At 40.6% G+C, this 25,554-nt stretch overlaps 1 long non-coding RNA gene across 2 annotated transcripts; it reads left to right on the top strand.

The window, feature by feature from the left end:
• Positions 1-313: 313 nt before the first annotated feature.
• Positions 314-24,953, top strand: LOC118353052 (uncharacterized). 2 transcript variants are annotated; one of them, XR_004811208.2, is made up of 4 exons: positions 314-702; positions 3,698-3,792; positions 14,340-14,494; positions 23,327-24,953. It is a non-coding gene; the product is annotated as an uncharacterized LOC118353052 (long non-coding RNA). The 2 variants fall into 2 exon arrangements; XR_007407541.1 differs by lacking the exon at positions 23,327-24,953 and having other exon boundaries at positions 14,340-15,642.
• Positions 24,954-25,554: the final 601 nt, after the last annotated feature.

The following is a 25,554-nucleotide window of genomic DNA, read 5'->3' as shown; positions in this document are numbered from 1 at the left end:
GTAAAACATTATTTCTGTGTTTGAGAGTGTTTTTGGAAGAGATTAACGTTCGAATTAGCGAACTGTCTAAGGCAGGTGGCCCTCTCCATTGTGAGTGGGCAACATCCAATCTGTTGAGGCCCCAAGTAGAACAAAACGGCAGACGAGGGTGACTTTTCCTTCTGCTGGAGCTGATACATCCATCTCCAGCCCTTGAACATTGATGATGGTCCTGGTTCTCAGGCTTTTAGACTCAGTTTGGTATTTAGATCATCAGCCTCTGTTTCTCAGGCCTTTGACCTTGAACTGTATTTGTCACTGGCTTTCCTGGTTCTCTAGCTTGCAGACAGCAAACTGTGGGACTTCCTGCCCTCCAAAACCACATGAACCAATTCCTATGGAAGTTTCCTTCTCTGGAGAATTCTAACTAATACAGTGGAGCCCTGAGGCTGGGGCCCTACTTCAAGAGTACTGGTTTCCTTATAAGAAGAGGTAAAGACACAAGAGATGTGTGCACACAGAAGAAAGGCCATGGGAGGACTCATTGAGAAGATCCATATGCAAGCCAAGGAGAGAGCTCTCTGGAGAAACCAGACCAGCTGACACCTTGATCTTAGAACTCCAGCCTCCAGGATGGTGAGAAGTAATGTCTGCTGTTGATGCTCGTTGGCCTGTGATATGTCGTCCTGGTAGTCCTAGTAGACTAACAGATCCTCTAAGGAAGTAAGTATTGGGCCAGAGTTTAAAATCCAAAGACTCAGGAAATACCCAACAGATCAAAACCACAATGGAAATATTTAATCTCTATCACATTGAAAATATCATTCCCCTTTGGTAAATTGCATCTGAATAATCCAGAAAATGCCAGAAATGGAATTACCAAAGTGACTATATGCAAAAGCTGAGAAGTATAAGGAAGTTTTTCTTCCTTAGGTGGGTGAATGAACCCTGGCACTATCTGCCACCTAGGCTCTCCTGGGGGCCATCCAGTTAATGATGAGTTACACTGATTTGATAGAGCAAAGGTTATATAAATGACTGACAAAGATATTCCTAACATATATGAAGAAAATATGAAAAAGCACAAGGAGATTTTTTTTTTTTTGGTTTGTTTTTAAAAGAAGATGAGATACCTGGTTGGCTCAGTTGGTTAAGCATCTGACTCTTGACTTTGGCTCAGGTCATGATCTCAGGGTTGTGAGATGGAGCCTCACGTTGGGCTCTGTGCGGGACGTGGAGTCTGCTTAAGATTCTCTCTCTCTCCCGCTGCCCCTCCTCCACCTTAACAAATAAAAATAAAAAGAGGAAACACAAATGATAAATTATTATGGAGAAATATTGCTAAGTAAATAAAAGGTCTTAACATAGAAAGAGATGAGCATGTCTGTACCTATTGTGATAGAATAGTCAGGACACAGTCATGCGACATGAGCATGTTTTACAGAAACCTGAAGTTGAATGTGCTGAGCCACCTTGCGGATCCTCTGTTCAGTGCTTTAGGAGCACTCACTAATTAGCCTCACAACACTGTGGTGAGGTAGGTGAGCATCTCTGCCCTCATTTTCCTTACTGTACCACTTTCCATTGGTTGGAGCTGAGGAAATTGCCCTGTGTTGAACTCCCATTATAGCTACTCCACAACTGTGGCATCCAGCTAGATTTTTTCCCCCTGAAGCGTCTGTTGGATCCTGCCAATCCCAAAGCCTGTCCATTTACCTGTGGCTCTGTGCAGATCTGTTCCTATTCCCAAAACAACGTCACTTGATATTTAAGAAGCAACCGGAATTCTTAGTTATTTTTACTTGCAATTTCAAGGTTGTTTTTTTTTTTTCTTTCCTTTCCCCAAATCTCCTTGGGCTATAAATTAATCTTAGTCAAAACATGCTTTTAAGAGAACGGGACTCAAAGTAGGACAACGACTTGTTCTTTTTGAAATTGCATATAATTTAACATAGTATAACCTTTGAAGGGGAAATGTGATCTGTTCAGAGCATCGCAGTGGTATTTAAGGAGGCTCTATGTCTGAAAGCCCCATCTCAGAGAAAGCAGGTATTTGGTTTCAAATGATCAAAACAGCCTTGTACTCTTCTTGGAGTTATTTTGACATCTAAATAATAGTTCTGGCATTTCTTTCAGAGTGTAAATCAATAACATTGACTTAGTGCATTCTTTCCTCTTATTTTCTTTCCTTACTCTTTTATAACCTTAGATCAAGTATTAATAATTATTTTAAGCCTTTGCTTAGGTTTGGTACTTTGCCACTTAGTGATGTAGGAGGTACTCCCCCCTCCTCCCCCTTTACCAGTTGCCTAGTTTTTCCTGAATATTCTTTTTCTGAGACAAAGACAACTTCCTCTAATGTAGATAAGTAGATTCAGTGGTCACCTTTGACACATTTCTTTTTCCTCTTTTCCAGTACACACAATGTTGGAGCACATACATCTCTCTCCTATTGTTTTTTTTTAAGATTTATTTATTTATTTGTGTGTGTGTGTGTGTGTGTGAGAGAGAGAGAGAGAGAGAGAGAGAGAGAGAGAGAGCATGAGCAGGGGGAGGGGCAGACGGAGAGGGAGAGAGAGAATCCCAAACAGACTCCCTGCTAAGTGGAAGCCTGACATGGGGCTTGATCTCATGACCTGAGTGCATGACCTGGGCCAAAACCAAGAGTTCAATACTTAACTCGCTGAGCCACCCAGGCACCCCTCTCCTACTCTTTTCACATCCTGTTATTATTAATTGTCTTGGTTTCTCCCCAGTGTTTCTGAATGCTTGTCTGTCAGTGGCCTACCTCAGAATCACTGATGCTTGTTGGAGCTGCCATTCTTGGGCTTTACCCCACACCAAAACCCCCCGAATCTCTGTGGATGAGAACTTAGAAGCTGTAATTAAAAAAATTATTTTTAAAAAATTTTTAGTAGACTCCACACCCAGTGTGGGGCTTGAACTCATGACCTTGAGATAAAGAGACACATGCTTCAGAGGCTGAGCCAGCCAGGCACCCCTAGAAGTGTGCTTCTAACAAGCACCCAGAGATGCTTTCAGCATCAATACCCAAGGAGCATGACCTTATACCTCATTGGTTTTCCAATTCTCTTCTCTCCATTCCAGTTAGACTCTCAGTAGGTATTGAATTCTTATATACTAAATTCTAATTATGGCTCTTATAGTTTCAAAATGCACCAGCTCCGATCCTAATGATTTGGCTTTAAAACTGCGGAACATGGGAGACAGTATGGTGTGGGAGGGGACTGAGTAGGGGTGAGGGAGCAGAGAGACATGGAAGGGGTGGGAGAGGTTTTGAGGTCCTTCAAACCTGGGTTTGATTTCCATTTCTGATGTGGAACTAGATGAATGACTTTGGTTGATTTGATTTTGTGAAACCCAGATTTCTTAGCTCTTACTGGGGGATGATAATTTGTCAAGCAGGGCTGTTGAGGAGGATAAAATGAAACCACAGATGTAGCACTGGGAGGCAAGACTGTATGATAGCTTTTGTTGATCATTACTTTATTCCTTTTATCTTCTGCATTCTTATCCTTCAGTCTTTGGTTGTCTTAGCTCCTTATCATTGTCCTTATTATCCCCTTGGATATGATGGTTACCTTCCTAAATTCTCTTCTGCACCTTCTTTTTCAGATACTCCTCTCTAAAATGATTTCCGCTTATTCACACCTTTATTCTTTTTAATTTTTTTTTTATTTTTTAAATTTTTTTTTAGGTAGGCTCCATACTGGGGCTTGAACTTATGACCCTGAGATCAAGACCTGAGCTGAAATCAAGAGTCAGATACATTTAACCAACTGAGCTACTCAGGTACCCCAAAACCTTTTTATTCTTGATTGTTTTGAGGTAAGAGTTTACAAATTTCTTGGGCTGAGCAAGTGTGGTAGATCCCTGCTCAGGACCCCTCCTTCCAGTATCATCACTTCTCTTCACCTTTAGGGTCCTGCCATTCCTCCCCCATCATGGATGGTTAAGAGAGGCTGGCTGGATAGGTGCCTGACTTGGGTATGCCACTCATGGCACCATAGCCTTCCTACTGTAGTGATTGGTCCCAGGAGTTGTCATGTCACACAAGCAGGGTCATTCAGTGTTATTTTCTGTAGTTTTCTGCATTGGACTTACAGGGAAGGCTTGCTTTGCTTTTGGAGCCCCCAAGTCCCCTGGAGCTTTGAGATTCCTTTAGGCTGCTAACACTTGCTTGAGGATAGGGAGTAGGAATGGGAGAAGAAGGCAGTGTCTGTTGCCTCCTGAGGCTTTACCCCTACTCTTGCTTGTAGGGAAATACTTTTCTAATTTCTTTTGGAAGGGGATCCTCTGTGGAGATGCTGGGTGCTGGCTCCTATAGGGCTTACAACTTTTTAAATTGTCTGTATTCCACACCTCTTCTCTTTCCCAACTTATGTACACACTGCCAATGTGGTCAAGTTTGGGAAAGCATCTAGGTGGAGGCATTTGTCATACCTGGAATCACCGTTTCTCCCATCCCTTAGGTTCCGTTGGTGAGATTGACTCATCAGATCCAACTCTTTTATATCATACAGTACGCTCTTTCCCAGGGACCCCCACAATCTCCCTATTCCTACCTTATGTTGATTCCTCTCACTTGGCTCTGTTCTACCTGCCTCCCAGGCTCAACAGATGTTCAAGTAATTCCTGGGAGGCTTCTGGCTACCATGATACTTAGTGGATACCATGTGTGTGTGGCAGGCCTCATCCATACCCTAGCCAGGACTTTTGTTACACATATCCTTAGAACCATGCAGAAATATGTACACATGTCATTGAAGTATGGGAATAGTTAATAATACAGGAGTCAGTAGTGGATGCAAGTTCAATAATTTAATTCTATTTAATTGGTGAAAACTTCAGTGGGGTGTGGTGGAAATAGGAGGCAGGAATCAAGGTATATATATATATACCATATATATATATATGGTATATATATATATGTAAGGTATACACAGACACACACACACACACACACACACACACCTTGAATATATGTGAAGTTTGGACTAGTCAGGAAGACCCTTCCTTCGGGCTCCCCACAGGGAGCCTGCTTCTCCCTCTGCCTGTGTCTCTGCCTTTCTCTATCTCTCATGAATAAATAAATAAAATCTTTAAAAAAAAGGAAGACCCTTTCTCTCACAGTTATCTCATTAGCAAAACAAAGGATTTGGTTTACATAAACCTCCCAACTCTGAATTATGGATGACTCTGACACAGGACTTAAGTGGAAATTGTAGTGTCACATGGCATTAGATTTTGAGTTGTATGCCCAAGGCCCATAGTGTGGAAGAGGAGGGGTCTAGGGTCTATAGGGGTTGACTCAGAGGATAGGAGAAAGTCAAGTGTATGAACCTCTGAATCTCCATCCTCTGGCCATAAGAAGATCAGCTCTGATCTCATCAATTTTATATATTGAAGAACTATATACAATTTTATTCATTTAAATTACTCTACTGCTGAAGAAATGCTGGAACCCTCCATCCCTTCCCATTTATTCAAACAAGTAACACCGTTCTTACCTTGGTCTAGCTTGGTATAACCAAACTTACCTTTCAGTACTCTCCAAATGAACTCTTCACATCAATCAGGCAGATAATCTCATAGTCTTTTCAATATTTCATACCCATCCTTGTTTACTGGGTTCTGTTAGCAATGATCTAGCCTTAGAAAATGTGAAGTTGACAGGTGTAAGAATATTTTAGTTTCTGAAGTTACTAAAATTAGTCTCACTTAGCAAGATAGTATATAGTTGGGCTAACGACTCAAGTGAGGCCACACTGCTGGCTGGAGGGCCATAGGAGTAAAGTAACTGACAGCTTTTGATGTAACACCTTTAGGGACAGGGGCATCAAGTTATGAGCTTCACTTCTAATGACATGATCAGGAGAAAGGCATAAGCCTGTCCTGAGCTGTGGCCATAGGGGTGCTGTGTGATACACCTGGCTGATTCATAAGATTTGGTCACATGAAATAATTTCTTGGAATAGTCACCTGGAGAAGGGGAGCAGCAAGATCATTAGGAGTCACAGACATGCTCACTGTTCACTCTTCTTAGGATTCCCTCCTGGGACACATGGACTAGAGGCTTATCATCTACTCTCTGGGTCTTTGGAGCCAGGACAGTGGGTACAGGACAGGCTTTATTCCTCACATTCATGTACAACACCACCCTGCAAGTGTGTGGATTTATCAGAAATTAATGGAGGGATTGGGATTTAATTAAGATAAATTACAACATAAAAGGGGAAGGATGATAAAAAAAATTTCTTTCTTTTTTTTTGATAAAAAACTTTCTTTTTTTTTTTAATTTTTAATTTATTTATGATAGTCACACACAGAGAGAGGAAAGGCAGAGACATAGGCAGAGGGAGAAGCAGGCTCCATGCACCGGGAGCCCAACGTGGGATTCGATCCTGGGTCTCCAGGATCACGCCCCGGGCCAAAGGCAGGCGCTAAACCGCTGCGCCACCCAGGGATCCCGATAAAAAACTTTCTATGTAAAATATAGCCTTTTTTTTTTTTTTAAGTTGAAAGGCAAAGTCACCATGAAGTTCAACATGCCCCAGTTCCCAGTATAGCTTTCTCTTGCCTAAGGTTTCTTTTCTCATCTCATTCTGTTTTGACATCAAGATTATATTAGCATAAAAAGTAAGTTGTACTGTTTTCTCTTTTCCTAATTTCTGAAAAAAATTATGAGGTATTAGAATCCTTCTTCCCTGAATGTTTGATAAAACTTACCTGCAAAAACATTTTTACATGAGAAGTTATTATTTTTGCTTTTGCATATACTTAAAATTTTTCATAATAAAAAATAGAGAGATAGTATAATAAACTCACGTACTTACTCAGCTGAGAAAAATTTTAGAGATTAAATTTTGTAAATGGTGTAGGACCACTCAGGTTTTCTATATCTTCTATAGTCATTTTTGAGAATTAATATTTTTCTAGGTAATTACCTATTTCAATTAAGTTCTCAGATTATTGGCAAGAGTTGTTCATAATTTTCTTTTTAATTTGTGCATCCATATTTCTATTTGTTTTTCATTCTCAATCCTTTTTATTTGTGCCTTCTCTCTTTTCTTCATCCAGACTTACAGAGGTTTACCAATATTTGTTTCAGACTCTGAAATAAATTGAGTCTGCTTTTGTCTTGCTATTCCTTTGCTTCAGTGTCTAGACTGAACTGCATCCCAGGGCTGGAACTGAGGATGGGAGAGGAGAGATTTTCAAGATCAAGCTAAAGAAGGTCATTTTCAGGAAGATAGTACATATTAAAACCCATGCCACTGAGAGAAAGACAACAATTATAATAATTCTAATACTAACATAGGTATAATTATTGTGTGCTGAGGACTAGGTTAGATATTTCACACACATTGATTTATTTAATCTTCATATCAATCTTCATATCAGATTTATGTTATTAATCTCATTTTCAGATGAGGAAACAGGCTCTGTGTGATTAAATAATTTTCTCAAAATCATATAGCTTATTGATGGTATTTGACTTTAAATATGTTTTTCCTGTTACCTCATTAGCTATGAACAGAGGGAAAACTGGGTGGGTTTCTGGAGATCTTGAAAGCATGGGACATGAGACATAAAGGACCAAAGGAATAAATACAGGTTGAGCTTGTCATCTACTTCCTTGGCCATTCTGGCTGATATGATGAGTTCCATTTTAAATGATTTGATTTTTATTTTATTCTGGGAACTCTAGGGACAAAAAAATTATCTGATAAAAAGATACAAATGGAAATAAATGCCTTTTTTCAATACAAGGGAAAGGTAGTCCTTCAGAAATGAATTTTTGGTATGAAAAATTTAGGCAAATACTATCAAAAATTAAAGTACAGTGTTAATGTTTGCCAAAAACCTGAGCTGACCTATAAGCTTGCTTTCTTTCTTTCTTTCTTTCTTTCTTTCTTTCTTTCTTTCTTTCTTTCTTCTTTCTTTCTTTCTTTTTTTTAATTTTTCACAGCGAAAATATAAAGATGACAATTTGACTTTTTTTTTTTAATTTTTATTTATTTATGATAGTCACACACACAGAGAGAGAGAGAGAGAGAGAGAGAGAGGCAGAGACACAGGCAGAGGGAGAAGCAGGCTCCATGCACCGGGACCCCGACGTGGGATTCGATCCCGGGTCTCCAGGATCGCACCCTGGGCCAAAGGCAGGCGCCAAACTGCTGCGCCACCCAGGGATCCCGACAATTTGACTTTTATTATTGTTTTGCTTCAGTACCTTTCAAAGAATACCAATATTTAGTATCTCTGAGAAAACATGTAGGGAGAAAATTGGTAACAAAAGCAACTTAATAGAATATCTCTAAAATAAAGACTATTGTAGAAACATTACATAAACTATAAAAAATGACTATACTTCCTTTCCAAAGAAAGTATATATATTCAGAAATTTAAGCATAAACAATCTCAGCTTTTAAAGTTTACTATATGTTGGCAAATTGAATTTAAATTAAAAAAAGGAAAAAATATATAGGAAAAAAAGTATATTGGAAACAATTCATCTGCTAACACTTTAAACTCCTTATAAAACATTTGCTTTTTTTTTTTTGAGCAATATAACAAGGAAGAAGCATGTCATGTAAACTCTGTCCATAATGTCTGGAAACACGGGTGGGTGAATGTACTTGTTGTCAAAGACATTTTTGATCTATTAAAAATAAAAATAATAGCTATTTTTCCAGATTTTATAGGACATCCTGTGTTATAATATTTTTGAGTAGTGAAATGTATCTATTAGATGCCCCTTTAGTTTCTTAAACTCACATTTCTTTTCCTTATGTCCTTGGTATCACTGCCCAGAGCTCCCTCACTCTCTGAGACTTCCTCCTTCTGAGAACTGTTTCCTACTCTCCAGTACCTCAGTAGCTGGTACTGCTGTGTTTACTCTAGGTGGTTCCACCGTCCCTCCATGATTTTTTTTTTTTCCTCCATGATTGTTTCAACCACTGAGAGAAAAGCTGGGCCAATTAGTTCTGGTCATGTGGAATTGGGTCTCTAAAATTCTGATTACCAAGGCACATGTGAAATCCAAGAGCCATGAGGTGGTCACATATGTTCTTTAGAGCTGAGGGGTGACCCTCTTCTACCCTGTGAGAAGAGAAGCAGAGAATGAAGGTCTAAAGAGAGTGAACAATTATGTAGTTGGATAAAGGGAAGCAGAAATGTGAGGCAGAAAGAATTGGTAGAAGTCCTCAATGAAGCCTCAGTATCCTCAGGCTCCATGAAGTATTCTGGACTCCATCTGACATATTTCCTTTTCTCATTAAGGTAGCACAGATTGATTTCTGTTATTGTTATGCAAAGAGCCTTTACTAAAAATGTCTATTGCTCCAGATTAAAGTTGGTACGGTCTTGGAACAAAAGCTTCTGCTAAGAAAATTCCTGAAAACAAACAAACAAACAAACAAACAAACAAACAAACCCCTAATCTATGATGAGCATTTATGGAAAGAAGGTAGCCAGTAAATATATATGTTTTAAAAGTGGGAAGTGGGATGCTTTTCTGTTCCATTTTAGAAAGATCAAAACTTGTTCCACTAGAAATCAGAAGAATAGATCACCAAAATGAGCATGGGGCCACCAACCAAGCTTTTGTTGAAAGAGTTGCTCTCAGTTTATTTATGAAAGTCACAAAAATAATTACCCATGGTGCATATACAATTACTACCTTTTATGGAACAACGTTGGTATATGCAGTCCTAGAATCTCATATCGAGTCATCTACGTGTTCATTGTGTTTGAGTACATCTTCAGGAAGCATTAAGATAGGTACATGGTTGATACTTAGGTTTCTGATTCTTTTTTTTTTAGATAAGAACTCTTTTATTTCTTTTTAAACTCCCTTTCCTCTTCCTTTGTTAGTGTTTAGTCCTGTTTTGTCTAATAGAACATTCTGCTAAGATGGAAGTATTCTGTATCTGTGCTGTTCAATATGGTGGCCACTAACCACATGTGGCAACTGAGCCCTTGAAATGTGTGGTTAGTGTGACTGAAGAGCTGAATTTTAAATTTTATTTCATTTTAATTAGTTGAAAATTAAATTTAAATAGCTACATGTCACTAGTGATACTGAATTGGATAGTGTAGTGTTTAGTCTGTGAATCCATGCTAAAGTTTTTGTTTCTGGTTCTAAGATATCATTTGTGATTTTATAGTGGTTTGAATCACTCCTCTGATTTCCCTAACTTTCACTCCCACTTCAAAATGATCAGTGGCTGAAAAAGGCAGACTCCATCACCTACAATCAAATTTGATTCTGTTCTTTGGATGGGTTCCTCTGCCCCAGTTCTGGTGTATTCTAGATGAGAGTTCTGTGGTTGAGTGTGAGTGAATTGTGGCTTTCTACTGTATTGTTGGCATTCGTGAAACACACTGGATACCAAGGGCAGTCAAATGTAAGCTGGAAGGAAAGGTATTTGCTTATCTTTCAGATTGTTTGAAGACCAAACCACAGTCATGTTGGGAGAAAGTAGCTTGGTGAGATAGAACCAGCAAACTCCAGGGAGACTTCATCTCGGCTCACCACAAAGCCTTGATGCTGATATGCCTTTCTTTTCTTTATGAACCTTAGTGACAGATTTTACTAGTCTCAGTTGCTGTGAAGAGGTTGTTTGAACTGAGGAGTAGTATATTTACTACATTTAATTATTTCCACAGTTGCTCTAGTGTTTTATTTTTTATTTATTTTTATTTATTTATTTTTGAAATCTTTTTTTTTTAAATTTTTTTTATTTATTTATGTTAGTCACAGAGAGAGAGAGAGGCAGAGACACAGGCAGAGGGAGAAGCAGGCTCCATGCACCGGGAGCCCGACGTGGGATTCGATCCCGGGTCTCCGGGATCACGCCCCGGGCCAAAGGCAGGCGCTAAACCGCTGCGCCACCCAGGGATCCCTCTAGTGTTTTAAATAAACTGAGAGTGACCCTTTCTACATGAGATGAGTCAACAACTTTGTGTTCCTTATAGATTATCTCTTGGTTCTTGGTAGGATGGGTTCTAGTCTTCCTTTATCAAGCTCAAGTACACTGGATCCAGAGTGGGGCTCTTTTGAGATATAACTGAATGCACTAGTTCAAATGACAAAAACTGCAGACTGGTTGCAGAAAAGGGTCCATCTACCAGAGACAAATGAGAACACCTTTTTTGCTGTTTCTGACCAGGTTTCTTTTTTTTTTCTTTTTTATATAAATTTATTTTTTATTGGTGTTCAATTTGCCAACATATAGAATAACACCCAGTGCTCATCCCATCAAGTGCCCCCCTCAGTGCCCATCACCCAGTCACTCTTACCCCCCGCCCACCTCCCTTTCCACCACCCCTAGTTCATTTCCCAGAGTTAGGAGTCTCTCATGTTCTGTCTCCCTTTCTAATATTTCCCACTCATTTTTTCTCCTTTCCCCTTTATTCCCTTTCACTATTTTTTATATTCCCCAAATGAATGAGACCATATAATGTTTTTGTCGTTTCTAATGGCTGAGGAATATTCCATTGTATACATAGACCACAGCTTCTCTATCCAGTCATCTTTCGATGGACACCGAGGCTCCTTCCACAGTTTGGCTATTGTGCATTGCTCTTATAAACATCGGGGTGCAGGTGTCCCGACGTTTTACTGCATCTGTATCTTTGAGGTAAATCCCCAGCAGTGCAATTGCTGGGCATAGGTCAGATCTATTTTTAACTCTTTGAGCAACCTCCACACAGTTTTCCAGAGTGGCTGCACCAGTTCACATTCCCACCAACAGTGCAAGAGGGTTCCTCTTTCTCCACATCCTCTCCAACATTTGTTGTTTCCTGTCTTGTTAATTTTCCCCATTCTCACTGGTGTGAGGTGGTATCTCATTGTGGTTTTGATTTGTATTTCCATGATGGCAAGTGATGCAGAGCATTTTCTCATGTGCTTGTTGGCCATGTCTATGTATTCCTCTGTGAGATTTCTGTTCGTGTCTTTTGTCTGGCCAGGTTTCTTCATCATCAACTTGATTGGTACTTGAGTTCCTCAATGCCCTGATAAGAAGCAGCTCTGATCTCAGAAGCTGGGTCATTTTGTTTTGTGTCCAAATCTTGTCCAAATCTGTGGCTGTACCTATTCATAGGCTTTGTAAAATCAGTCAATACACAGTCAGTCAATACATGTATGTTGTCAGTAGAAAATTTTTTTTTCCTTAGTCTTCCTGAAAAGGTATGGGAAAGCATTCTTTTTCCCACTTTGACCATCTGATTCTTGAACTGCCTGAGTAGGAAGTGGTTACCTACTGGCACAGTGAGTGGTGAATTCACCTGGCGGGATGGCTAGAGCTCAGAAACAGGAAAGCAGGAAGGTTGACCTTTGCAGCAACTTTCTGTTATTGTTCCAGCAGGTATCCCATTGTCAAGAGAATCCAGAAAGACTGGACTGCCCTTCCTGGTTAATGAGCATCTGTGCGATTCTCATTACTTTTGTCCTTTTAAAGTTGTCCTTACTTTTGGCCACAGCTTAGAGGAATGCTGGGTAAGCTCCGTGAACCAGGCCAGTGCACCCAGAGTCCTCTGCCTGTGAATTTCACTTCAGCCCAACCTCTTATGACGAGCCAGGAGCAAACAGCTACTGGGCTCGATTCCAGGTTTCCCTGAAGCTCCCTCTGCTAAGCAGCCTTTTTATCCTTACTGATTTAAGGTGAAGATGGGTACTAAAGGGGCACCCATTCTCTCTCTTCACTTCCCATTGACTTTAAATTTTCCTTCACTTACTCATTTTATAGTTACTGGTCAGGCACCAACAATATACCTGCAGTCTTTACTGGGGATACAGCCATGAATGAGACTTGCACAGCCTGTTTCCGCCTAATCCACAGAACAGTTTCCAAACGCATTTCCTTCCCTAAAAGCTCTTTCCATAGGCTTTCTGTACCATCTATGCCCCAGAGACAGCAGGAAAATCTTAGGATATTTCAAATGTGTTTTTCTACTTTAGTCCTCCTTTTGGATGCAAAGTGAATAATAATGTGATAAAAATAGGACCAAAGAGGCTGGAGTTAGTACGTAAAAACCTTTATTATTTATTTATTTTTTTTAGAGATGGAGAGGGGGAAGGAGCAGAAAGAAATTCCTAAGCAGGCTCTATGCTCAGCCCTCGATCCCACAACCTTGAGATCATAAGCTGAGCTAAAGGCAAGAGTCAGATGCTTAACTGACTGAGCCACTTAGGTGCCCCCACCTTCTTTTATTCCACAAAAACCTTTATACCTTTATAGTGCAGGATGATTTACAGGAATTTTTGTTTTTTCCTGCTTCCATTGTCCAAAGTGAGAGTAGGGCTTTGTGTCCTTGAGAACTGGAGCTGCCCTTGCTCACATGGTAGAGGCAGCAGAGGTGGGAGGCATTTTGCTTTCAAAAGTATATGGCCCCTTAAGAGAGGGTGGGAGACAGAAATGGAAATGCTGGAGCTCTCTGAATGATGTCCTGAGGCTGAGAAGTAGCTGCAGTTTTTGTGTGTATGCTAGAGGCCATTCCATGAAGTCCCTAGAGAAAAGGGGTTTTGACGGGTCTAGGGTATGTGAAGTCTGGGCTGTGTGAGGGCTGGGGTGTGTGATGGTTAAGGTGTATAATGGCTGGGGTGTGAGGATTGGGGTGTGAGCATTAGGGTGTATGAGTTGTGGGGTGTGTGAGGGCTGGGGTATGTGAGGGCTGGGGTGTGTGAAGGCTGGGATGTGTGGAGGTTGGGGTGTATGAGGGTTCGGGTGTGGGGCTGGGGCATGTGAAGGCTGGGGTGTGGGAGGGCTGGTGTGGGAGGGCTGGGAGTGTGTGAGGGCTGCGGTGTGTGAGAGTGGGGTTTTGTGATCACTTAGGCCTTATGGTGGGGGTCCAGGATCATGTGTGGGGTGCACTGAACAGGAATGGGAGCAGTGAGAAGCACTTAAGTGATGGAAGCTTGGTGGGATCTCCCTGGGACCTGGCTGGTGGATTGGGTCTTGCTCCAGTCCCTTCTCTTCAGCCTCATGATTTATTTCAGTCCTAACACTTGGGGAGCACACACTCTGTTCTGCTCAGCGTCTGCCCAGGATGAGATAGATGCTCCTGGATCCTCTAATGGGAGGAAAAATGCAGTCACGCGGGTGCAGCACTGGGGAAGCCTCAACCTGCTTCAGCACAATTGAACGGAGCAGGGTGCCCACCTCTGGAATGGCTTGTAGAGACACCGCATGGCTGCAGGTGGCTCCACCAAATGAAGCAAAGGGTTTCTTCCTCAAAGAAACCCAAATGCAACAGTAGGTTGAGTTTCACCACAAACTCATTTCCCCCAGGGGTCACGGCACTAGGCTTTTACCTTTATATATTCACAGAGTGCTGGTGAGGGTTGGATTGGCACAGCAGCAAGGCCAAGCACTTCTCTTCCCAGCGGCGACGGGAAAGGATGCTCTTGGAGGGCGGAGCGCTGGTCAGCACCATTCACTCCCCTCCTCACTGCTCTGCCTCCAAGGCCACCTGTGGAAATCAGGTGAGTGTGTGTCTGTCTTCAAAATGCAGGGACTCTGTGAAGCCTTTGGGAGAGCCTCTGGCAGCACCAGAGGGGGTGGCTTTGCTTGGCCTGCCTTGTCACAGAGTCAGAAGCAGTCAGGAGTTTGAGTCGTGGACCTGACCTCTTGCTGCCACAGTGGGCCTGGCCTCTCAGATCCAGTGTCTCCATCTGCCGCTGGGGTCATATTGCACAGTGACTTCAAGGTGAGCTGCTCGCCTTTGATATTTGGCTTAAGCTGCTGTCCCGTTTGAGGCACCGACAGATTCAATTAACAGCTGGAGCCCTTTGTTTACAGCTCTCTCATCTCACGTTTCTGAGTGGATTTCTTTTTAGAGATAATGTTCTACGAATCACCTTTGAAATGAGAATTTATTAGCTTACGGACTGTTCTCTTTGAATTGTCAGAATAAGAATAAAAGTTAACTCCCTGAAGTGCAGTTTCCTAGGCCCACCACAAAGATGGACAGGAATCCTCACATCCCTGGGACTGTGCTTTCTTTTTATTTTTTTACTTTTTATTTAAAAAAATTTTCATTTGAGTGTTGACACACAATGTTGCATTAGTTTCAAGTGTAGAATATAGTAATTTGATAAGTCGATATAGACACTACAAGTGTAATTACTGACTGTCACCATGCAACATTGTTAGGATATCATTGCTTATATTTCCTATGCCGTGCCTTTTATCCCTGTGACTTATCATTCTATAACTGGGAGCCTGTACCTCTGACTCCCCTTCACCCACTTCTCCCATCCTCCCATCCCTTTCCCTCTGGCAGCCATCAGTTTGTTTTCAGTATTTGTAGGTCTGATTCTGCCTTTTGCTTGTTTATTCATTTTTTTTAGATTCTACATATGAGTAAAATAATATGCTACTTGTCTTTCTCAGTCTGATTTATTTCATTTAGCATAATACCCTGTAGGACCACCCATGTTGTCACAAATGACAAGATCCCATCCTTTTTTATGGCTGTGCAATATTCCATCAAGTGTGTGTGTTTGTGTATGTGTATACACACCACATCTTCCTTATTTGTATGTTTATTGTTGGATACCTAGTTGCTTCCATATTTTGGCTATTATAAATAATGCTGCAATAAACACAGGGGTGCATATATCATTTTGAATTTGTGTTTTTGCTTTCTTTGGGTAGATACCTAGTAGTAGATTGTTGGATCATATGATATTTCCATTTTTAATATTTTGAGGAACCTCCATACTGTTTCCCACAATGGTTGTACTAATTTACATTCCCACCAACAGGGCACCAGGATTCCTTTTTCTCCATATCCTGATCAATACTTATTATTTCTTGTCTTTGTTTTTAGCCATTCTGAAATGTATGAAGTGATATCTCATTGTGGCTTTGATTTGCATTTCCCCAATGACTAGTGATTTTGAACATCTCTTTATGTATCTCTTGGCTATCTATGTCTTTCTTTGAAAAATGTCTATTCAGTTTATCTGCCTATTTTATAATCAGATTGTTTGTTTGGTGTTGAATTTTATAAACTCCTTATATATTTTGGAAATTAACTCCTTATTGTACATATAATTTGTAAATATCTTCTCCTATTCAGTAAGTTGCCTTTTTGTTATGTTGTTATGTTTGTTATGGTTTCCTTTGCTATACATCAAAATTAATACTCAGAAATTGGTAGCTTTTCTATGCACTAATAATGAAGTAGCAGAAAGAGAAATTTTAAAAACAATTCCACTTATGATTGTATCAAAAAGAATAAAATACCTAGGAATAAACTTAACCAAGGAGGTAGAAGACCTGTACTCAGAAGACTATGAAACACTGATGAAAGAAACTGAAGATGACACAAACAAATGGAAAAATATTCCTTGCTCACAGATTGGGAGAATCAATATTGTTAAAATGTCCATACTATCCAATGCAATCTACAGATTCAATACAATCCCTATCAAAATGCCAACAGCAATTTTCCAGAACTTAGAACAATTAACACTAAAATTTCTATGTGCCGCAAAAAATCCCAAATAACCAAAATGATCTTGAGAATGAAGAACAAACCTGGAGGTGTCACAATTCCAGATTTCAGGATATACTACAAATATGTAGTAACCAAAACAGTACCATTACTGCACAAAAATAGACACATAGATCAATGGAATCAATCAAAGAGCCCAGAAATAAACCCATGTTGATATGGTCAACTAATCTTTGGCAAAGGAGGGAAGAATATACGATGAGGGAAAGATAGTCTCTTCAAAAAACAATTCAAGAAAAACTAGACAGCAATATGCAAAAGAATGAAAATGGACCACTTTCTTGCACTATACACAAAAATAAAATTCAGAAGGGATTAAAGACATGAAACCACAAAAATCCTAGAAGAGTGCACAAGGCAATATTTTCTCTGACATTGGCTGTGGCAACATTCTTCTAGATATGTCTCCTAAGGCAAGGGAAGCAAAAGCAAAAATAAACTGTGGGGATTATGCTTTGTTCCTTTTCCTCAAAGAACAATATAGCGGTTCTCCCCTGCTTCTTCCATGTGTCTGTTGAGCATGTACTCCTGTCTCTGCCACTTCCAGTTGACTATCTTTCTATGAGTCTTAGTTTTGTCATCTGTGAAGTAGGTATAATCGTTCAGGGTTGCTGTCACTTTGAGTTTCCATATGCAAAAGTACCTTATTGACTCATAAATGCTATACAAAGGGCCATTACTTTTCTGCTAAAAAGTGTGTGGGAGAATGGGCCATTTGGCTCTCTCTGGACTCACTGCCTGGCAGTGGGAAAATAAGTCTTGATCATGTTGCTATATTAAAACATTTTAAATGAAGACCATTTCTCTTTTCTTGGCTCTCTCCCTCCCTGCCACTTTTGTCCAGGAGGTAATGAAGATTAGTTTTCATTTCTTTTTCTCTTTCCTGGTAGCCCAGCTTCACTGTTTAGAGAGGCTCTCAGAGTTGTTTCCCTTTGAATTTCTGCTTTTTACCCTCATGTTTACAAAAGAGTACACTGCAGGTAATGCTGGGAGCCAGTGAAAGTATCAGGAAGCCAGACAGCTCTTGTGTTCTGACTTACAGAGACGGATGTCAATGTTAAAGTGGGGATTTTTTTTCCCCTGGAGGAGGTCATCAACTAGAAGGACAAAGAACCATAGGAGTGGGATGAGTGTGGGGATGGTATGGGCCGCTGGTAAACTCACTTTCTGAGAACACTCTGCAATCCTGATTCCACTCTGCTCCTACTGACCGAATCTTTCTTTATGTCCAGCAGGGCTGGGCTGTATTCCCAGGCCTACAGGGAAGTTAATATCTGTTCAGTGGTTTGTTTAAAAGTTTGAATCTGATTGTGTGATTCAAGCCAGTAGTGTCAAACCTCAGCCAGTGGTGGCTTTTGGGGGGGAGAGGTGGAAGTTATCCAAATATTGTGACATGGGCAGCCTTTCTGTCGATTTTAATGTACTTTGTGCAGTTTTCTGAGGCTCTTGGCAGCCCGGTGCTGGCCTGATTCTTTGTGTAATATGAGGCTGCCACAGATGTGGTTACACAGTACTTTGGAGTGTGGTTCATCGACTGTGAACCTGGAGACGCATATTCTGGATTTTATTGCCAACCAACCATCTTGAGGGAATGATTGGCTCATCAACGTAACATCTATCCCTGACCCTTGGTATTCCAGCTAGTTCTTGCTGAAAATTACTGCCATGTGACAACTCATGGTGGTGTCCCTGTGAAGAAGACAGAGGGATACATTGTATGAAGATTGCCTTCATACTTGGCATTTTAGCTGGCTGTCTCAGGAGGGTCACTGTTGTACAAAGTGATCTGCTCTATCAAGGGTGGAAGGGAAAAAAGGATGAGCTTCTGACCTATGATACAGGAAGTCAGATTGTTAGAAGTAGAGCTGGTAAAAGACAGAGAAGACACTGGGGAAGTCCAGCAAGCCAAGAGCATCATGTGGTGTGTGGACATGAGGGAAAATGGAAGTCTCACTGTTTAGGTGAAATCGAAGACTTTGAATAATCATAGATTCATAGGAAGTTGCAAAAAAAAATATACAGGGAAGTCCCATATATACCTGTCACCTCTGTACCATCTCGATAACTATAGCATGGTGACAAAACTAGGACCTGAAGCCTAGTGTTTTTGAAACAGGTGATACATTGAAATAATGAAATCATGGCACTATTGCAAAGATAGTGTTGACATTTTTTTTGAGCTATGTGCCAGTCAATACACAGGGCAGCTGGAATGCAGACAAATCAGTCTTGGGTCCTTCCCTGAGAGAGTTACAGAATAACCAGGAAGAATGACGTTAAATTAGAAATTATGCAGATGATTCATTAATGACAGCTGTGATAAGTGCTATGAAAAGAAAATAGAGCCAAATGAAAAAAAAAGTTGATTTCATGAGAGAAATCTTAACAATTTCCATGATGTTTAGAAATCTTATACTAAGATTTGCCTATGATTCTGGAGTAGCTACAGCTTTAAAGTTTGCTCCTATATATATTTATAATTGTGTCCTTTTCTGGGCTTATTTTTGTTAAATTTCTTGCTCCCCCCCCCCCCCCTCCGCGGTCTGTGGAAGCCAAGTATGTCCTGGGATGAATGGACACTGACAGCTGTGCCCACAAATGGCAGTTTATGAGGGTGTTTTTAATGGAAGTCAGCAATTTGGCTGCAGAATGGGAATTAGAACTCAGAGACCTGCCCGTTGGTATTGTCAGCAAGTAGGAGTGAGCACGCAGAAACGGACGCCTGCCAAGGGGAAGAATTCTGGAGTGTTGGCTGTGTTTGACAAGACCCAAGAACATCTTGATTGTAAAACTTGCTGCCTCTGACTTCTGAGGGCCACTTTGGCAAGCCACATAGAGAGTTCAAATGTACAAGGTTCATTCATGTGGTTCACAGACAATGACCTACTTTGGGATCCTTATGGTATAAGTGAAGACGGGGACAATTAGATTTATATTCTCTGTTAAATCCAAGAAGTGGTAGCTGGGCAACTCAAGCTGAACTCACACAAGAGAGTGACCCTCCGCACCTACTTGGTAAACTTGGTACAGGTGGCAGAAATAATACCTGGATAAACACCACTGGTCACTTAGGACATTTTCTTTATATCAACATTTGCTGTAGGAGGTTCTCATGTCTCCTGGCTTTTGCCAAGCAAACAGTGTGGCTTAGACAGGAATTGGGAAACAAAGATTTGCCAGAAAGGGCCAGGAGTAATGGGTCTTAGCAGTGGGGTTTACAATGGAGTTTTTCCTCTGATGTCAACTCTGGTTTTTGTTAGATGCAGTCTCGAGTTAGGATATCAAGAGGCACATGATATACAGACTTTCCATCTGGTCAAGTGGAGTGTCCTTTGTAAGTTTTTATCCCTCATTCTATGTTCTGCATCACTGAGCCGTTCAAAATACACTCTAGAGAAGCAAGATCTCCCCTTCAATCTCTGTATTTGGCCACCTGAAAATTCCAGTAACTGGCCTCCATCATTGAATAAGTGGGGGGAGGGTAAGGCCCCATGAAATCTATTGTCCCAACTTAACAATCCTCCAACTCTATGGGGAAGTCACAGGATCTGTTGATGATCCTTGTGATGTTAGTCTTTTTGTTGAATTTCACTTTATAATTTTTAAGTTTGGGGGAATTCGTTATGGTTCACAAATGCTGGTGGGTGGATGGGTGGGTGTGTTCTTGGGCCTGGCAGCATTACAGGTAGATGCTGCTCCAGTTCCTGGAGGCAGGGCCAAGTCTCCCTATACCTCCCAGGGCCTGGCATTGTGCCCCACACATATCAGCTTGTGCTGCATGCTGCCTGCTTTGCTGTTGAAAACTTGTAGCCAGATGGTATGGGGCTTAAGGGCTGGGATTTGGAGAAGATATATGATTTTGAATCCTGCTCCTGCCTCTTTTTCTCTGAGTCTTTGGGTAAATCGCTCCACCTTTCTGAGGCCCGTTTCCTCATGTGTGAGATAGGGATAATAAGACCCACTACACAGAGCTATGAAAATGAAATGAGAAGGTGCCTCACACTTGGTATGGAGCCTGTGGATTGCCTGTTCCCCCATTAGAGTGTAAGCCCCCTGGGGGAAAGGACATAGCTGTTCCCTGTTATATCCCCATGCCTGGCATATAGTAGGTTCTCAATAAAAGATTTATCAGATTAATGAAAATGCATTATAGATTTTCCTGTGATATTACTGCAAAGAGAAAGAGAACAGTTTAAAGATTTGAGAAATGGTGGTATGAGATAATATTGGAAACAAATGAGTTATCAATGTCCCTGTATGTTTATATATATACATATATATTTTTTTAAAGTTTTTTTTTTTTTATTTTAGAGAGAGAGGGAGAGGGAGCATGAGTGGGAGGGAGAGAACATCTCAAGCAGACTCCATGCTGAGTGTAGAGCCTGATTAGGGGCTTGATCCCACGATCCTAAGATTTCAACCCAAGTGAAAACCAAGAATTGGATGCTTAAATGACTGTGTCCCCCAGAACCCCCTCCGTATATATTTTAATAGAATTATGGTTTTTGGTTCCTCTGGAATATAGATAAGATTTCCTCTCTCTTCCATTCTTTCTCTTACCCTCTTTCTTCCTTGCTGTCTCTCTCTGCCTCCAAGATGAAACACAACAGTGCATTTAAAATATTTCTGAGCATTAAGAATGTAGGGAATAATCTTCATGGACCAAATCCATTGGAGTGGACCAAATTTATGTAAAGATGTGAGGTGCTTGAGTTTGTTATCTTCTCAGGGAAACTTAAATCAAGTTGAAACAGTGTTTTTCTTTAGGAGTTACTCAGCTTTGTAATTCCATAGGTATTTAGTAATTTTTATGTTCTCCAAATTTCCAAAATCTGATATTGACCAGCAGTCAGTTTGGCGCATCACTATGTGTCTGACTCAGTTAGGAGTGAGGTGGGCACTCATTCAGAGCATTCATGGCAAGTACTGGGTGACTTTAACAATTCTTTAACTCACCACCAGATGGAGAAGGTACTCCACTGAAGTAGAGTCATGTTGGCCTTGACTTGAAACAAGTTTTGGCACTTTTCTCCTTTCTGGATTGGATGGTTAGCATTTTTTTGGATGCAGAAAAGAGAGCAACATATGAGGGCCTGTATTTTAGCATTTTATGTAGGAATGAAAGTACATGTTATTACAGATTTTGGCACTTATGCGCCCACTTAAAATATCTAAAGAGTTATGTATTTTTAACCCTTAAGAGACTGGTATTGACATGTGAGTTTGATTTTTTTTTTTTCTGAAGATAGATTTTTGATTTCTTATTTCATGACTTCCAGGCATGACAGGCTGACACCTCCTTTCTTTGTGGGATCATAACACAAGGTTAATAATTAGGAGCAAGAGTGTTGGAGATTCATAGCTCTGTATTCAAGTCTAAACTATTCCACTTCGGTGAGCCACTTACTCACTCCGTCCCCCAGTTTCTTATAATGTGAAATGCTTATTTCACCGCATTGCTGGAGGGTATAAATGAGGTGATCTACCTGATGGGCCCTGCATGGCACCTATGCCACAGGTGCTTACAACAGCTATGTTTACTGTTAGCTATGAAAAGACAGTTAAGTACAATATTTCCTCCCCAGTTTTATGAGATATAATAGACTATGCAATATTTTATATCTTTCCCAAATGAGTTAAAATTTCAGACTAATGCTAAATTATCATTTAATTATGGCCCTTTTCCTGGCTCTTCCAACTGTCACCAGCATCCTAGGGATAGGCCACTCCAGTGGTTCTTGGAGGTAGTGATACTGCCTTCCCAGGGAACAGTTGGCAATATCTGGAGATACTGTTGGTTGCCACAATTGGAATGTGGGTGTTAAGTGGCATCAACTGCGTAGGGGCTAGGGATGTTGCTAAACATCCTCTAATGCACAGGACAGTACCCCACAACAAAGAATAATCTAGCCCCAATGTCAGTAGCACCAAGGTTGAGAAACACTGGGCTATAGGATTCTCAGTAGAGGAAAAGTTCCTTGTCTTTGGTTTAGTCAATTCAACTTGATTAAATTCCAAACATCTACTAATCAGGACCTGTGCTATACTCTGGAGTTTCAATGGATGAAAAGACACAGACTCTGTCCGGGAGGGTCTGGGGTTGTGCTCTACTTACAAGCTAGTACTTACCTGTTACTGTTTTATGGATGCCAGCAAAAGGCACAAGGCTCCTGGGTCAGAGACAAAGGACTTTTTATTTATGGTATAGCAAGTGGAATGAGCATCCTGTTGGCATGGATTTCCTTTATCCCCTAAGCCTTGCCGGGCAACATGAAGGTGCCTAGGTGGATATTAAGCATGCAGTGGGTTTGCATCACAGCTGAAGAACACAGAACTCAGGTATTCCAATGCTCTTAACAATAGTGGTAAGCAAATCTCTTCTTTGGGGGGAAGACATTACCTCATCCCTCAAGGGTATAAAGAATTATGTATAAGACACAGAGGATGTAGAGTAAGGTATTTCAGATTGGTAGTGTTTGAGAAGACTTCATGGAGGAGGAGATATATGAACTGGGTTTTGAAGGGTGAATAGGGCTTCAGCCTGCAGACAATGGGAGAAAAGTTTTCTCTTTTCTTCCTTACAATAAATTAACTTCTCTCCTGTACATATCTCAGCACAGGTTGTGTGAGGACAGGGGACATTCTAGAAAAGTCCTGGCTGAATTTGATCAACTAGTGAGCATATGTGGACTGTTGCCAATTATGTTACAATATTGTAAATTTACATTTAACCTTAATTTGCTGTGAGACAGTGAACTACATTTTTGTTATATTATTTTTTCCCATGCTGCAGCTGTGGGCTTATACTGACCCATAGGAACAAGTCTCTCTACTCCCAGTAGACTCTTCTTCAGCACTAGAAGAGTATGTTAGGCCAAAGTTGATGGACTAGGAAACCCTGCTGGATCATCTCCAGAAGGCACTGCAGAGGTGATAAGAACAAGGAATGACTAGTCTAATGGGTAAGCATGAAAGCCATTTGGGTAAGCACCAGAACAGCAGTCTTGTTGCTCATGGTAGTATAATCTGGGTAGACTGGCTGTATTCAAAGCACCAAAGGCTGGGCAGGCAGGGTATAAATGGAGCCTAATTGTGGGGAATCCTATGTTATACTATCCTGGAGTAGAATATTATACCATAGTGAAAATTGTGGGACTGTGCTCCCTGCATGAACATGGATAAATCCCCGTCTTATATTTAGAAAACCAGAAACCATTCTTTATATTTTTAGCAGGAACGGTTGAATGCAGGAAATCAGGTTCTACAAAAATATTGAAATGAATGAGGAAGAGGCAAAACCCAAGAGTGGGGGTGCTTCTTGCAGATCAAGAAGTGGCAGGCAGTCCTATTGCTACTGCAGAGCCCATGTGATTCTGATACCATCACTGTCTGAGGATGATGAACTTTGCCTTTGTCCTTCCATCCACCTCTCATTGATTATAGAATAGAAACCTTGTTGGCAAGGGATTCTGTGAGTTGTTCTCAGGCCTTGACATCCTGTGTCAGAGCTGAGAACAAAGAAGGGGTAGAATGATGCTGGGGGTCAAAGACAAGAATAACAGGATATCTGATAAGACAGCTTCCTGAAGATCCCATATAGCATGATCTCATTTGTATACAATGATGTGTTAGACCTGGCTTGACCTGGCTTGTGAGATCCAATAATTAAATTTTCAGAAACTTTGCAAGCCAGTCGTTAAGCATAGCCAACATTAAAAATTAAATTATATAAATTTACAATGAAATGAATTATACTAAAGACAATGTTAATGAATATGCTAAACTCATCACCTAGTTATTTTACTGAATTTTACTATTATTTATGTTTTTGAGGTTATTTATATCTACTATATCTGTATGGTGAAAATCCTATATACTGTCAATATTACTACTATGATCTCTTTCAAACTCTGTGTTTGGTGGCATCACCTTGGAAGCTTGAAATAGGCCATAATGGGTAAGTTTATAACTTAAATGAAAGAGATTGGCTAATGCTACAAACTAGGGCTTGATCATTTTATATCAACATACACATGTGGGCATAAAAAGATGTTAATAATGATCAACAGATTAAACTTAAAACGTTGGTCATGTCTGTGGCTATTACATTGTGAATAGCGTAGGAATTGAGGAAATAGTCTTCCAGTATTTGAAAACTATTGTCTGATTCAACAAAGAGGTTGCTCACGTGATTGATGAGAAAGTAACTCTTTACCATATACTTTTGTCATTTTACTTTCTTCTTGCATGTTAATGTAAACAAAAGTATTTACCAACATTAATCCTGGAACTTCACTGAAACCATGGGTTGGCTACAATTATGAAAGTGTGACAAAATTCAACAAAAAAGTTCTGTATGAATCAATTAACTGCACAGATTTACAATAAAGGATATTATGTATTTTATCATTGTTTGTAAATTGTGTGCTAGATGTCCTTTGTATCGAAAAATGTCGGGATCCCTGGGTGGCGCAGCGGTTTGGCGCCTGCCTTTGGCCCAGGGCGCGATCCCGGAGACCCGGGATCGAATCCCACGTCGGGCTCCCAGTGCATGGAGCCTGCTTCTCCCTCTGCCTGTGTCTCTGCCTCTCTCTCTCTCTCTCTCTCTCTCTGTGTGTGTGACTATCATAAATAATTAAAGAAAAAAATTAAAAAAAAAGAAAAATGTCTAACAAATTTTATATAGGGATATACATGTGGTCCCACACAGATATTTGATTTTGGGAGAGTGGCTGTTAAGCATTTACCATCACATCTCTGCATATATGACAAAGCAAGGGGATGATGAGCAACATTCCAGATAGCAGTTACCTTTGGGGGAAGATCTAACCATGGATACACATCCATGCCCCTTCTGCTTGGTCTTCCTCACCTCATTTGCCATTTACCTGGTCATCCACGTTCATCGCTGGGGAGTCACTGAGGAATCCTTCCCCCAATTCACATCTCATCACCAGCTGTTGTTGACTTGTCGTCCTGGACGTGTCATGGTGTTCATGATTCCATGTGCTTGGAACCCAA

This window comes from Canis lupus, chromosome 31 (assembly GCF_003254725.2).
Source record: "Canis lupus dingo isolate Sandy chromosome 31, ASM325472v2, whole genome shotgun sequence".
NCBI classification, from domain to species: Eukaryota; Metazoa; Chordata; class Mammalia; order Carnivora; family Canidae; genus Canis; species Canis lupus.
The sequence above is the reverse complement of the archived record's forward strand: the minus strand, read 5'-3'. Positions and strand labels throughout refer to the sequence as shown.